This window comes from Podarcis cretensis (assembly GCF_951804945.1).
Source record: "Podarcis cretensis genome assembly, chromosome: 2".
NCBI lineage: Eukaryota > Metazoa > Chordata > Lepidosauria > Squamata > Lacertidae > Podarcis > Podarcis cretensis.
The window spans coordinates 49,637,764-49,653,600 of NC_137171.1; positions in this window are offsets into that span (position 1 = coordinate 49,637,764).

Consider the following 15,837-nt stretch of genomic DNA (forward strand, 5'->3'; position numbering starts at 1 on the left):
AGGCTGAGAGGCTGAGTTTTGCCTAAGCTATGATCAAGAAAGTTACTAGTTCATGGCAAATGCATGATCTGGGGACTTCCTATACATTACAGTTCTCAATCTGTTCTGAATGAGATGGTAAACCTGTGTCTGGGCTCTACCACTAGAGACTACTAACTTGCCCACTTGCTCCCTTTTGCAAAAAATAACCAGAACAATAAAAACCTGCACATAAACTGGATGCCAGGGATAGGACTGGTCTTCTATGGTAAAGAAATATTTATAAGAGGAAAATTGAATCATCGGAACAAGCCTGCAACTGAATTCTGAAGTGGTGTAGCCCAGACATGGGTTTGCCATCTCTTTTTTGTGGCCACTATGCTACAGGTATTGTCTGGAAGATTGTCATTATGCACAAAGTTAAGGAGCATAGCCTGTTGGAAATTTCTCCCGTATTAAGCCTCATAGAGAGAAGCTTTGCAACAGATGAAGGTGCACACACGCACCTGCCTTTTGCCTTAATGGAGCTTGCATAGGAATGTTCCAGGAGGGTTTGTGTTCACTGCTTTATGCTTTAGTGTCTGCAAATCTGATAAATTATATGCCTGATTTGATTATTTAATAGCAGCAATGAACTTATACAAGCAGACAGCTTTGGTCCATTTATGGTGTCATGGAAAGGCCTGCTGCAACAGCACAGAAATGCTTAGAGTGACAATGGTGTACATGGACAGCCAAACCAGGTTCATCAGTGTAGCTACACCTTGATAGTGCTTCTGGAAAGCACAAGAAAAGAAAAGATACTGGCAGAAGGTTAATCCCCACAGGTAAAGAATGTTCTAAGCAACCACACTGAACTTTCAAAAAGATCCTAGACTTCAGTGTTTTCATGTATCTGGAGTTATCAGGGTGGTAAGATATTGTAGATACAGTGGTACCTCGGGTTACAGTCGCTTCAGGTTACATATGCTTCAGGTTACCGCTAACCCAGAAATATTGCTTCAGGTTAAGAACTTTGCTTCAGGATGAGAACAGAAATTGCGCAATGGTGGCGCAGTTGCAGCAGGAGGCCCCATTAGCTAAAGTGGTGCTTCAGGTTAAGAACAGTTTCAGGTTAAGTCCGGACTTCCGGAACGAATTAAGTACGTAACCCGAGGTACTACTGTACTCAACTTGAAGCTGTTTCATTTGTAACAAATAGCATAGCAGTGAGCAGCATTTTGTGCTACAAAGAAATGTCTTTACAAGGGTCAGGCCACTAAGCGAAAGACAATTTGATATAAGTGAAAAATGAAGCTAGGATAATTTCACACTTGGCAAATGGTTGCTTTACAAAATACAATTTTCTTAGGTCCAAAAGATTATGAAAGAAATTAATTTTGAAAGCCTTATATTTCATCACCTCCACTGCTGGAACGTGAACCATGGATAATTTGTTTGGGGCCTACAAAACGATCGTGGAGAAAGAGCGAACTGCATGGAAAGATGCCAATGTTCTAACAGGTGCAGCTGTTAAAAACTTTTTTACTCAGTACACAATAAGCATACACAGTTACAGGAAGCAAAAAGACAAACTGACGATCACACATAATATATTATAATGCATGCAATGTCGTGTTAACACCAGCCAGAGCCAAATCCTTGCTTGCTGGAGAAAACCTGTTTTGTGCAATTGAAGTCAATATGCAACAGGGAGAGGGGAGCATGAGAGGCAAAGAAGCAGGTGGGCCCTTCACACTTTCCAATATCAGCCCAGCCCTGATCTAATAGAAACACCATTAGAGTAAGAAGCTTGACAAATTATCATGGTTGATTTAAAGTAGGGAGCTGCTCAAACACATTTCAGCTCATGGGGAAAAAGAGAGAGAGAAGCATGCAACAATCACACTTAAAATTCTTTATACTAATAATTTCAAGTATGGAAACAAAAGGTTTTGGAGGCAGCATTTCTGGACTGACTCAGAGGAAGGATATATTAACTTAAGATAGCTCAGTGCAGCTGGGGTAAATGGCATTTTCTCATACAGAGGCTCTGTTAAAACTCTTTGAAAACTTATGTTATTCATTTTGCATCAAGGAGAGCAGCTGCCTTAGCTGGAAAGCATAACAACATCTCTGTATGTTATACCTTAATCGCATCATCTCTGGACGCAGGTCCGGAAGAATCATGACAGACTCCCCTTCACATGAAACTGAGGGAAAGTATCATAGTCCTTTCCAGGTGGCCTTTTTTGCTGGAGACTGGGAAAAACACATACCTTCAATATGAGGTATGGCAGCACTTGAGAGGTTTAGGTGACAGGGTCTTGAGCACACTGTCAAAATTAAGTAGCTGATAAATCAGGTAAGCTTTTTGCAAAGCACTGAGCAAAAAACGTGATCATATTGTGTCTTTTTACCAACTCCAGAATTCAAGATTTGGCTAAGTTGGATCAGTTTTCTAGGTACTTCTGTTCAAGTTGCTTCTCCAGTGAAGTTTTATAGATGTTTTGCCGTTTCTTGTTCTGCTTAACAATGAGGTCCAGAATTCTGTTGGCTGTTTCAGTGATATCTGTCAAGCTCATGGTTACATTGGAGATTTTGTTCTGCAATGGTTTGATTGCCGTGGGGCATTCTGTTGCTAGTTCTTAGGGCAGCTGCTCTAGTTGCTCAGTCTTTTCATTTAGCAGCTCCATCTAGCGCAAGTCTCGTACTTGGGCCATCTTCCTCTTCTGATAGCTCTGAATCAGTGGTGGGCTGCCCTGATCCAAAATATGGCTTTAAGTCACTGAATCTAGATAAACCTAGCTGCATTCCATAGCTGAGGATCACATTTACTCTGCTATTAATGCTGCTTTTCTGGTGGTGGAACCGAATAATAATCATAACAATCATCATAATAACAATAACAACTTATTTATACCCCGCCCATCTGGCTGGGTTTCCCCAGCCACTCTGGGCGGCTCCCAATCAAATATTAAAAACACAATACAGCATTAAACATTAAAAACTTCCCTAAACAGGGCTGCTTTCAGATGTCTTTTAAAAGTAGGATAGTTGCTTATTTCCTTGACATCTGATGGGAGGGTGTCCCATAGTGCAGGCACCACTACCGAGAAGGCCCTCGGTGGTGGTTGTTTTCCCTGAGGTCAGGTTCTGCTGTTTTACTCTATTAGAAAATGAAATACAGTAGATTACTTCCCTTCCCCCATGGTCTTTCAATCTAACAATACATTGTAGCCTTTCCTTATTAAATTAGTTTTGCATAAATTCTCTTACATTCCCTTCAAGACCTCAAAAAGAGGTTTGGGAGATATGGAAACATATTTAAATTTAATCAATTAAAAACTAACCAATTGCTTGACATTCTCCTATTTAAATAGAGGACAAATGACAAATCCTTCTTCAATATGGCAAAATATTCCATACCTCAAATTTCTTAGGATATAAGGAGCCCCTAAGGATTTCGTGAGATAGTTTAAACTCAATTACAAATCTCCATATTGCACAAGCACCTAGAGCTCCACTTACATTTTTTAATGCTGCAAGAAGTGTTGCCATTATTTTATTACTTTTTGAAATTCATTGGTTTGAGAGTTATATATGATGGGGAAACAGCAAAAAGAAGAACATTCGGGTGTGAATTAATGGAATGTCTTCTTTTTCTTTCATGCTGAATGATATCCATGAAGATATAGCATCTGCTGCCAGCTTGTACTAACAATTACGATGAAAAACAAACACGCGTGGTAGGCAGCATGTCTTGGGATGGTTTGAACAGGACTGGTCTGCTTCAGGTTTCAGTATTTTTTTCAGGATAACAGTGTGGAGCACTTTCTTGTTTATAGGATAAACACAAGGGATGGAGTCTATCTGTGTAGCACAAAGGAGCGGCTGCCAACCCATAACATTGTGCAGAATGCAAAAATTCCACAGCTCCCTTCCTCTGGAGAGCTATACTGCAATCTACCTGCGTGAGGGTTATAGGGTAAACAGCATTTAAGTCATCAAAGTAGACAAGATGCCAGGTATATTTGGAACAATGTATTGGTTGGACCATTTCCCTGCTTTCCAGCTGCAAGAGCCTAACCTGAAGGTAAATCTTCTTTAGAGCATTTCAGTCTAAAGGTATAGATTAAATGTACTACTTCTTTTCTTTTCTTCTTTCTTTTAAACCAAATTAGAGCCATTACCAACATCTTTTTTTTTACATGCTATAAAAAAACCCTATAAGATGGGTGCCTTGATTTTTAACTATTCTAAACCAATACTTTCCCCATGAAATTCAGGACATCCTATTTTGACAAAATGCTTTAGAAATATATCTAATGATTTCTGTATGATGAAGTTATATTACACACACACACACACACACACACCTGTATCTATATTCCCCCTTTCATGTGCTTTTGGAAATATGAAACCAAAAAGAAAAAAGCAACAGGTAATATAATTCCCTTTTTTTTTTTTTTAATTTTTATTGATTTTCAATACAAGTTAAAAACAAAACAACGCACACATATAAACCACACATATATAATGAAACCAAAAAGAAAAAAGCAACAGGTAATATAATTCCAATGTGTGAAAAGAAAGCGACACACCTATTTGGACCGAAAAAACTATATATGTGTTCACATGCACTCAAATGGACTGAACTCCATGCACATTCTCAAAGTGATTGCACATATCAAATAATTTTGTCAGGAAGTTATGTCAGGAAGAAAGCTTTGGGCTGTGATATGAAATAGAATGCCATATCCCCATGGCAATTTGGGAGACATTATTTTATTTCATTTTAAAAACAAAGATGGAACAAGTACATTGCAAGATCCATAGCTTAATATTAGAATACAAGTATTTGGGCATAAACTAGTGCATGGATCATCAAATATGACTTCATCAGAGTCAATTTAATTTACATGGTACCTTACATAGTTTTCTTAAATCATATTCTTGACACATCTGAAAAAGCAGGTTATGTTTTCTTCCAGCAGAGTATCAACTTTGAACGCAGAAGTTATCAGAAGTCCCTGGAATTTCTAGCTAGGGCTCGCAGAGAGCCCTTTTAGATAACCCTGGGAAGGTGCTGCCAGTCAGAGTAGTCAATACTAAGCTAAATAGGCCAATGGTCTCATTCAGTATCAGGCAGCTTCATCTGTTCCTATGTTCCATTTACATGTATGTAGAGATTCAGAGACAATCCTCTCCTCATACTGGGCATGTTAGTATTAGTATTTATTTGACTTGTCAGTCGCTTTTTACCCAAAGTCCTCCAAGCAACTTATGGCACATAGCAATCATTCTTCTAGAGTTTTAAAAATCTGTCATATCTGCAATTACGATGACTACTACCACCATCACCCTTGATATGTGATGATATTTGAATAGCAAACAATTTTAAAGTAATCAGAAGTATTAAGCAAGTTAATCACGTCTCAGAAAAATACTTCTTTTAAAGGCCACTATTCGGTTGTGGGCCACACTGGGTGATGGCGAGTCCGGGGCTGCATGGGTACATTGGAGGAATGGGAGATTGGCTGCTTCCATACAGATCTGACCTCACTCCTGCCTCCACACTGCCCCAGTCCCATCCAGTAGTTCCACCTCACCACAAGCATCACTACTGGGTGTGGCCATACGCTATAGTTTACTTAGCCTGGTGATTAATCCAGCCCTGGTTCACCTGCTCTGGTTCTGGTTCACCAGAAGTGGCTTAGTCATGCTGGCAACATGACCCAGAAGCTGTATGCCAGCTCCCTTGGGCAGTAAAGCAAGATGAGCGCTGCAACCCCAGAGTCGTCCACAACTAGAGCTAACAGTCAGGGGTCCCTTTGCCTTCACCTTTAAGTGAAACCATTGGTTCATCTACAGGCAAAGCTGGAAATAGGCCCAGGCCTGATGGGAAATGTAGGCCTCATTTCAATCATCTTTACCAAAGGGTCCCCCCAGGGGAACTCAAAGTAGGCCCCCTCAAAATCATAGGCCCACTGTCATTTGGCCCACCTTCTCCCTGCCCTTTGTTCTGGCCTGTCTTTCTAATTGGCAATGGCTCCTGAGGGCTTCAGGCAGGAGTTTTTCCAAGTCCAACCTGGAGGTTGCAGAGGTTGAATCAGGGGCCTTCTACATGCAAAGCATGTGCTCTACCACTGAGCTTTGGCCCCTTCCCTTCATATCCAAAATAGCCAGCCTTAACACTTCACATATATTTTACTTCCAAACACAAAAATGATTTTGTTAATGCATTCAGCAGTACATGGTCAATATCTCTGTTTCTCGCCACTCCACCCCTATAACCTGTTTACAAAAATACTACAGACCTAGACCCAAGCGTCAGTTCTTGGAAACAGGAATGTTCTGGTTCATAAATTGAGTTATGTGACGTAGCTTAGGCAGCTCCTTAGACAAGTGTCTAATTCTGTGCCTTCAGATAGCTGAAGACATTGTCTTCTAAATTCCTTTGTTTTGTTCAGTTAGTGCTTCCGACTAACAGGTACAAGTCTATGAAACATCCAACAACTTCTGAAGATATATGACAGTGGACACACACTGTCTCTGAGATATTGGCATCAACACTCAAATGGGCAGCTGAGCCACACAGTACTTGTTATCTTACTCTTACAAGAGTTCATTCAATTATTAACTTGAAAAATGATAGAAATCTTTACATTCCATGAGTAAAGGCACTTTTACCTCATTGCAGTCTCTCTATCATTATGCTTTGTGACCCTTCTTTTGGAACTTATTACAGTTAAAGTACCAATTGGTTTTGCTAATCTCCCAATTCCATCACTTCCATCACTGCTGAAATATTCTCAACTCCGAGAACTGTGAAGTCCAACTCCCAGGTGAGTTGAAACAGTGAGCATCTGCCCCCTTTGCTGCCCCCTTTCTAAGTCCATGTTCTATCATTTCCAACTGGATGTTATGCTGGGTTCATACCACTCAGAACCCATTTCTGTGTTGAACCTCTTGGCTGAGTCTGACAAAATGTGAAATGTGAAATAGGCATGGTTTTTAGAGGCAAGCATATGTTTTCTTATCATTATTCTTACACTATTCAGTTCTGCTAGAGTTTTGCTGCAGTTTATACAGACACACACAAACAGAACACAGCACAGTGCTGAATGGATACATGACTGCTTCACAAGTAAACAGAACAACTGTTACCAAAGGTGATTGCAAAAATGATTGTTTGTATGTGTGGATCAGTAGAACAGCAGAAAGCTTATTACAGTCAAAACACAGCCTAGCTCAAGAGTCTGTGGGCGTACAATCCATCTTGATATATTCTTCATGCTAAATACAGTACTCAGATGGAAGAGTGTCTGGAAGCCACTGTGAGCATGATATATGTGGAAATAAAGGACAGGATTCACCTAATGATCTCCATAAGCAGAAGTCCTGTGCTAGGATTTCTGTTTGCACAAAGGGGTCTCCCCCTCTTTGCCCCACCATGTGCTCCTTGAAATGTGACTGGGGAGTGTTATGGGAGGGGACCCATAATACCATGAAAGAGTGGGGAGAGGGGGGGAAATCCACCTTGCAAGCTGCAGTGTTGGCAATAAGATGTAACATTTGTAAGAGTGCATTTAAACATTGTTTAAAAAAAACAAAAAACAAAGTACTTCTTCACAACATGAATGTAAGAATTGTTTTGCTTGATCAGACAAGGTCCAACTAGTCACAGGCTCCATCTTCAACAGTAGCCGCCAGATCCATATTCGTAGGCAACTCACACATAGAGCACAGTTGTGATAGCTATCTCTAGGGAAGCTTGCTTTTCAGCTATTAATGCTATTTGATTAATAAATCTATTGTTCATATATTGTCTAGACTTTTTAAAGAGTCACTATTGCACCATGTAGTCATGAATTATATTAGTTAATGATGCACTGTTAGAAGAATAACTGATTCTGCCTTTCTTCAAACTATTGCCAGTTGATAACTCATGGTATCCCTCCAAGATGTATTTCCAATTCTTTTCTGCAGTTAAGAGTGATAAAAAGAATTTATTTAGCTTCCATGCAATTCCTCTGTCCCATTTTTGTCCCTTATTTCTTCCCACAGCAACCCAGTGAGGTAGGTCAGTATGATTCCCATACTGCATATGAAGAACAGATGCTGAGCAGATGTTTACGTATATGACTTAATGCTGAATGAACAGTCAACATGATGGAGTTGAATAGGAATTTGAATCCATCCACTGGACCAGATATCTTCAACCTTTTCAGACCAAGCACTCAGTTTTAACCCGCTCATGCCTTTGCGAACCCATTTCTTAATCTTCTAACATTTAATTGCATGGTGGTAGTGCTCCTGTTGAGACCCACCTTGAACCAGGCTGTGACTCACTAGTGGGTTCTGACCCACCAGTTGAAGACCAGTGCATTGGTCCATGCTGGCTCTCTATTACCTGATATACAGTTGTGAAATAGTGAAAAGGTTGGCAATAAGTAGTAGCAGAGGGGTCTATTAAAAAATAAGCCCTCTATAAACAGAGGTATTACTGTTATCTGAAGGACCAGCAGCACATTCCCTATTGCCATCAATGGCAAGTAGAGATAGATTTTTATATGGATTTGTTTTTCAACAACTGAGTATGAAGAGTCCAGGTGGAGAAACGGAAAACTTTGTTCTGAAAGAGTACAAGACCCAAGACTGTGTGTTTGTATTTGATGCCTGGAGGAGCCATTTAAATACCAGCATAATTCTTCTTCTAAATGGTTGAATCAGGTCTATTGTTCTTCCACTGTGAACTCTGTGACATTAGGATTAGAGATTAAGGTTGAGCAGGATGATTCCTGTTGCCTTCCAAATGCTTAGGTTATTGCCAGATTTAGCACAGGAAATAATTTCTGTTGGTAGCACCTTGGCAATGTGTGTGGGAGGGTTTTCACTTGTTCTGTAGCACTGCTTCTATTGCTTATTATAAGTTTTTTAAGACGTGAATGTTCCAAGTGTGGTCCCTCAACCCACTGTCCCTCCTTAATTACTGATGCAAGATATTGCTGTTTTTACAGTGTATAATAGTTTTTATCGAGGAGAATAGTGTGAGGATTCAAAGACATACTGGAGACCGCTTTGTGTTTCAGAAACAAACTTTCACAAAACACATTATTTGTGCCTTTCAAGAGCCATAAAGAACGCATCACTTTCCCAGGAACACAAACAACTGTTCTACCCGAACAGCACTATAAAATAGAACACAGGTACTGTACTGATGTGGGATGCAGGTGGCACTGTGGGTTAAAGCCTCAGTGCCTAGGGCTTGCCGATCGAAAGGTCTGCGGTTCGAATCCCTGCGGCGGGGTGCGCTCCCGCTGCTCGGTCCCAGCGCCTGCCAACCTAGCAGTTCGAAAGCACCTCCGGGTGCAAGTAGATAAATAGGGACCGCTTACCAGCGGGAAGGTAAACGGCCTTTCCGTGTGCGGCTCTGGCTCTGGCTCTGGCCAGAGCAGCGATGTCACGCTGGCCACGTGACCCGGAAGTGTCTCCGGACAGCGCTGGCCCCTGGCCTCTTAAGTGAGATGGGCGCACAACCCCAGAGTCTGTCAAGACTGGCCCGTACGGGCAGGGGTACCTTTACCTTTACCTTACTGTACTGATAAAACTAATATGCTGCAGGCATGAAGCGGAGAAAATAATTGTGAATACTAACTGTCTTATTGAAGTTATCTCTGTTGGTATAGGAGTATATGAGCTTTTGGGGTAGCTGAAACTATTCAGAATAACCTATCTAACACCAGTTCTGAATAACTCAGAGGTTTATTATATGAAATCTTGTGCGCAAGTTTTCTGAAGGTAGGGCGCTGGATGGAAAATGTGTAATTTCCTTGGCTGGTGCACACAACTGGACAGCTCAGTTTCACTTGTCAGGGTTAGAATGAAAAATTAACTGTGGTTAACTCCAGACGAGCAGCTTTTGCAGGAGGGATTCAAGCATATTGTGAAAATTTAGATTTGCACCATTAAAGTGGATTAAAATGCTCTGCCATTCTGGTGCAACAAATCAATTAAAACACACACACACCAGACTTTTTGCAGTTAGGAAGACAATGGGGAAATGAGCAGGAAAGTGTGAGAAGAACACACTATTAAGATGTATAACATCCTCACAAACAAATTTGAATCTAATAGAATTCTATACAATTCAAATTGTATACATACAGCAGAATTAAGCGATCTGCACACTATGGTTTGGCAACGATTGTCCACGGGGTGGGGGGTGGGGGCAGGATTAACAGAAAATATCAGGTATGAGTTTTTCTCTTAGTGTAATGCAAATAATTTTACCTTTTTGCAATTATTCCTGTCAAGTAATTTAGTAAAGTGGCTCCCAGTCCTGAAGTCAGTGAAAGGATTGTCATTGGTCTTGGTAAGTTCACTAGGTTCAATGCATATAATTGTGAAATAAAATACTTCCTGAGTGCTGCAAGCAGCTGCTCTGAATTTTAAAAAAAAGATAGTGAAGAGGAAACACTAGAACTTGAAGAGAGAGTTGGAGAACTTTGCCTTTGCTTGTAAACTTATATATAGACCTTTCCCTTTTCTTGTAACAAGGTAAGAGTTGATACCTATCCCCACTCCGGGTTAAAATTTCATCTGAAGAACAGCTAGCTCAAACATCCAGATTCATTGTTTTTGTTGTTGTTTAATCGTTTAGTCGTGTTGGACTCTTTGTGACCCCATGGACCAGAGCACGCCAGGCACTTCTGTCTTCCACTGCCTCCCGCAGTTTGGTCAGACTCATGTTTGTAGCTTCGAGAACACTGTCCAACCACCTCGTCCTCTGTCGTCCCCTTCTCCGTGTGCCCTCAATCTTTCCCAACATCAGGGTCTTTTCCAGGGAGTCTTCTCTTCTCATGAGGTGGCCAAAGTATTGGAGCCTCAGCTTCACCATCTGTCCTTCCAGTGAGCACTCAGGGCTGATTTCCTTCAGAATGGATATGTTTGATCTTCTTGCAGTCCATGGACTTGCTGAGAATCTTTAATTGATCCCAAGTACAAGACACTTCCCTGTCCCATCCATCAATCCAGCCTGCTACTTCATAGTTTTTAGTTGCTCTTAATCAAAGGAGTATGTTCCTGTTTTTGAAATTTTCTTTCCGTAATGGATCAATGCAGATGTCTGTATTTTATTTTTTTTAAGTATCCTATTCCTAAAATGCTACACTGACCTCTAGAGGTTGGTGAACAAATTCTGTAACAACATGTGATGAGCCTGACAGCACAATAAGTATCCAGCCCCATAATGACCAATTGTAAGATACAGTGGTACCTCAGGTTAAGTACTTAATTCGTTCTGGAGGTCCGTACTTAACCTGAAACTGTTCTTAACCTGAAGCATCACTTTAGCTAATGGGGTCTCCTGCTGCAGCTGCGCCACCACTGCACAATTTCTGTTCTCATCCTGAAGCAAAGTTCTTAACCTGAAGCACTATTTCTGGGTTAGCAGAGTCTGTAACCTGAAGCATATGTAACCTGAATCGTATGTAAACTGAGGTACCACTGTATGACCAATTGTAAGATATGGAGTGAGGGTGCCCATTGGTTCATTCTGGCAGTATATATTTATTCCAGGAATTCTGCCTCAGAGGAATTATGGAGACGTGCTATGTGGATTAAATATGTCTACTTTGGCTGAATGATGAGCAAAGTGGGATGAAATAGAGGTTTGACTGCAAGCCTGGGAAGGCAATAAATGCAAAGAAGGGCAGGTTATTTAAGGTGCTTATGTTAAACAAGGGAAGGTTTCAAAGCCCTTCAGTTAGATTCTTCTACTGTAAATGCATTGCTGGGAAAGGACAGGGAATGTCACTGGAGGAATCATAGTCACATGTTTTATGAGACCACTGAAGAATTACATTTAGTAACTATAAGGTTTGTATTATGATGTTTACATGCTTGTTGTATATCACTCTGTGCTCCTTTGGGGATAAAGGGGATTTATAAATCTCATAAATAAATAAATAAATAAATAAATAAATAAATAAATAAAGTCCATAGGGTTGTGCATTTTTTAAAAGTATCTGATTTTTGAAATGCTACACTGAGAAAAAAGCCAGCTCCCCAAAGGTGTGACATGCACAAAGTGCAGTTAGAGGTTCTCATTAGGGCTGTACAATCTCTTCACCCGAGCTCTGAAGCAAGGCAGGCATATCTAAGTCAAAACAGGTGCCTGTTGATGTGTTTATGTTCTATCCATTTCTCTGATTTGATATGGCGTTTGTCCCTGAAAATTATCAATGCTATCATCAACCATGACTCGAAGCAAATATGACATGTGCTTCACAGCTCCTTTGCAGTTGGTTAAAAGGAAAATACTTCTTCGAAATTGTGAAGTTGGCAACTGAATTTGAATCGGAAGCAACACAAATGTTGAAAGCCTTGTTGGGCTGCTCATTGTCATCTCTGGTAGGAGCACACATTCCAAACCAAGAAATGCTACTTGAATCTTACGTGCTGCAGTATGACTGTGCCCAAACACTGGTGGGCTTTGGGCTCTCAGATTTCAGCAGCGCCCTGTGCAAAGCCACTTTCCCACCTCTCTCTTTCTGTTATACAGCATTATAGTGGCACCCCCTGCAGCACAGCACCCAGTGCGGGTGAACCAGTCGCACTACCCTAAAATGGCCTCTGGCCCAGCTTTTTGCTTTACTCTGTACTGTTCACATCTCCTTAAGAACAAATGTAGAAAATGCTGCAGCCCCATTCAGCCCCACACATGGCCCCTTTCAGGCAATGTGTGTGGCAATATCAGTGTATGTATGGGGGAGCAGAATTGTCCTACTGCCTCTCGTCCGCATGTTCACTGGAGTGGGAGAGTGGGGCAGGCTCATTAGGTTTGATGCTTTGACATCGTCCCCATGAATGCTCTCTAAATAGGGTCTGTGTTTCTCTGAAGAAGGACAAAGTCCTGTGAAGTAATGTTGGGGATATTTACTGTTTTAATCAGATTTACAGCTTGCTCCACACCTCTGATAAAATCTCACAAGAAGAAAACAGACCACAATAAAAAGTTTTGTTGTTTTTTTTTAAAAAACCAACCCTCTCACCCCCCCGTCAACTTAATTCTATGCTCCCACCAAAGCTAGTCCATTATGTTGGACATTTTGGACCTTGTAAGTAATAATAAGGATTTAGATGTATGTTACTAATGCAAAATGAGGATGAGCAGCCACCCTCAGTAGATGGCAAGCTGCTGGGTTCGGTACCTGCTGAAGATTTCAAAGAATATTCTAGAGGAGCTTCACTGAGCAAGCATTCCATTAGTCTAGCCTCATAGGTGATAAAGCATGAATGGTGGTCACCAGCTTCAGTGTGTGTGTGTGTGTCCCTGTAAACACCCTCCGATGCAGAGTAGATGAACTGACAAGCCCTTCCAAGGCTGGAACCCACCACTCCAGAGCTATGACCTTGAGGGCTGAAGGCAGCAAAGGGCCCCAACAGGACCTTCCAATCATCACTACTTAAATCTACTTAAATTAGAGACTAGAGTGCTGTATGTAAATTTCCATGTCACCCTTGAGTTTATAAGGAGATACAGTTTGGTTCTCTTCAAACTATTTTCTCAGTGGCATCATGAGCATGAAGAAACAGAAAGAGGAACAAGATTGACCTCTGCAGGACAGAGTAGGGAAGAGTCCAGAGAGGCCTTTATATTATAAATCTCACAGGATTAAAAAAAGCCTCTTAATTTCTACTTCAAAGCAACTATCCCACTATCTGGAGACTTGCTCCTCCATAAGACTTACTCCTCAATAAGTGTATTTAGGGTTGCAACCATAATATGTTTTTGTTAAACTCAAATTAATTGGGTAAATATGGGCTGTAAAAAAACACTTCTAACCCTTTTTGCATGAATGCAATGTCTAGCTACAAATATGTCAATTGTTATTAAAAAAGTAAAAGTTTACAATTATGTGTGTTTGGTATGCCCTGAAGTGGCTGTGAAGTATAAAAATCTATACTGATTAAAGTAATGTATTTATCTTAGGGAAATGCATGACTGAGACGTCAACCATGAAGAGAAAGAAGAAGAGCTTAACTTACATTAAAGATTAGTGGACTTTAAAATCAAGGCTGTTCCCAAACAAAAGGTTGTTTATAAAACTGGATCCTACTTGTACTTTCCTGCACACTGAATTTGCATGTAGTCTATGTGCCAATGACTGCTTTCCTTATTGAACAACATACAGCAGCACATGAAAGTTACTCCTTCATCTCCAAATCTGTTCAGGCTGTCTTTCTCATTGGCCATTTTTTTAAAAAATGGGTCCTTTAAAAGATTTATGTACATAAAAAAAATTAAGACGCCTCAGTAAAATAGATGAAGCCTATGCTAGGGATCATTGAAAGGGATGGAAAACAAAATGGCTGATATCATAATGCTATAATATAAATCTAGGATGCAACCACACTTGGAATCCTGTGTCTAGTTCTGAATGTTGCACATCAAAAGGATACAGTAAAATTATGAAGGGGATGGAGCAACTCCCCTATGAGGAAGGCTTACAACTTGTGGTGCTCTTCAGTTTAGATAAACTGACTTTGAGAGACTCACGTGCCAGTGGTGGTCATGACCAAACATGCCACTGAGCACTCATTTTCACATGTGCATGCTGCACTTTCCACAAATGCAATACCTCCCCCCCCCATGCACTCCCTCCCACACATGCAGGCATATGCAACATATTTACTCTCTTACACACAGAAACACCATACTGAACCATATTGCAGCATTGGGCTTACTATAGAAGTTTAAAACTTCTCTCATTCCAGTGCTGTGATTGGGAGATTTCTCCATTGTAGTGCTGTACTTGGTGGAGAGATTTAAACATTTGCACCAGGTCTTTTGCTGTGATGGGGAAGGAAATGGCTTTTCTGGTCTACAGAGAGTGCTCTCTGAGCAGCAGGCAGTGATTTTGCTTCCCACTGCAGTACTGGACAGAGAAGAGAAACATCTCCCCACCCTCAACCCAGTGACGTGATAGACAGGAAGGGGCTGGTGGGTCACTTTCAATGGCTTGGAGGGCATAATCCAGACTTTGGCCTAGCTACTCCTGAGTTGGATGAATTTAGGCTTATTGAGGCTACTGGGTTTAAGCACACATAACTATAAATCTCCTCATGAGAAGAGAAGACTCCCTGATGCTGGGAAAGATTGAGGGCACAAGGAGAAGGGGATGACAGAAGATGAGATGGCTGGACAGTGTTCTCAAAGCTACCAACAGTTGATCAAATCGCGGAAGGCAGTGGAAGACAGGAGTGCCTGGCGTGCTCTGGTCCATGGGGTCATGAAGAGTCGGACACAACTAAATGACTAAACAACAATAACAACAACTATACAAGACTGCATCCATTATTTACATAGAGGACTTTCATTTGGGATAGACAGCTTAGATCAGCATTTTCCCAAGCCAAATGGTTTGTGTGTGTATATTCAATGAGATAGGCTCCACCTTAAATGGCCCGTGCTTGTGTGTCTGTGTGCGTGGTGGTGGTGGTGGTGGTGGTGAGACATTAAATATAAGTATGTGATTATATGTGTTAGGTTGAAAGATTATATAATATATAAACATGGAACAATGAAAGAACTGTGTTTTTCTTCATATTGCATTTTCAATAATTGTTTTTAAATTTTAACAATAAACTACTTTGATTATATAATTTTTCACTGTTAAAAGTTTGTTCCCTATTATTTCATCTTTATGTACAAAACGAGGGACGCGGGTGGCGCTGTGGGTTAAACCATAGAGCCTAGGACTTGCTGATCAGAAGGTCGCGGTTCAAATCCCCGTGACGGGGTGAGCTCCCGTTGCTCGGTCCTTGCTCCTGCCAACCTAGCAGTTCGAAAGCACATCAAAGTGCAAGTAG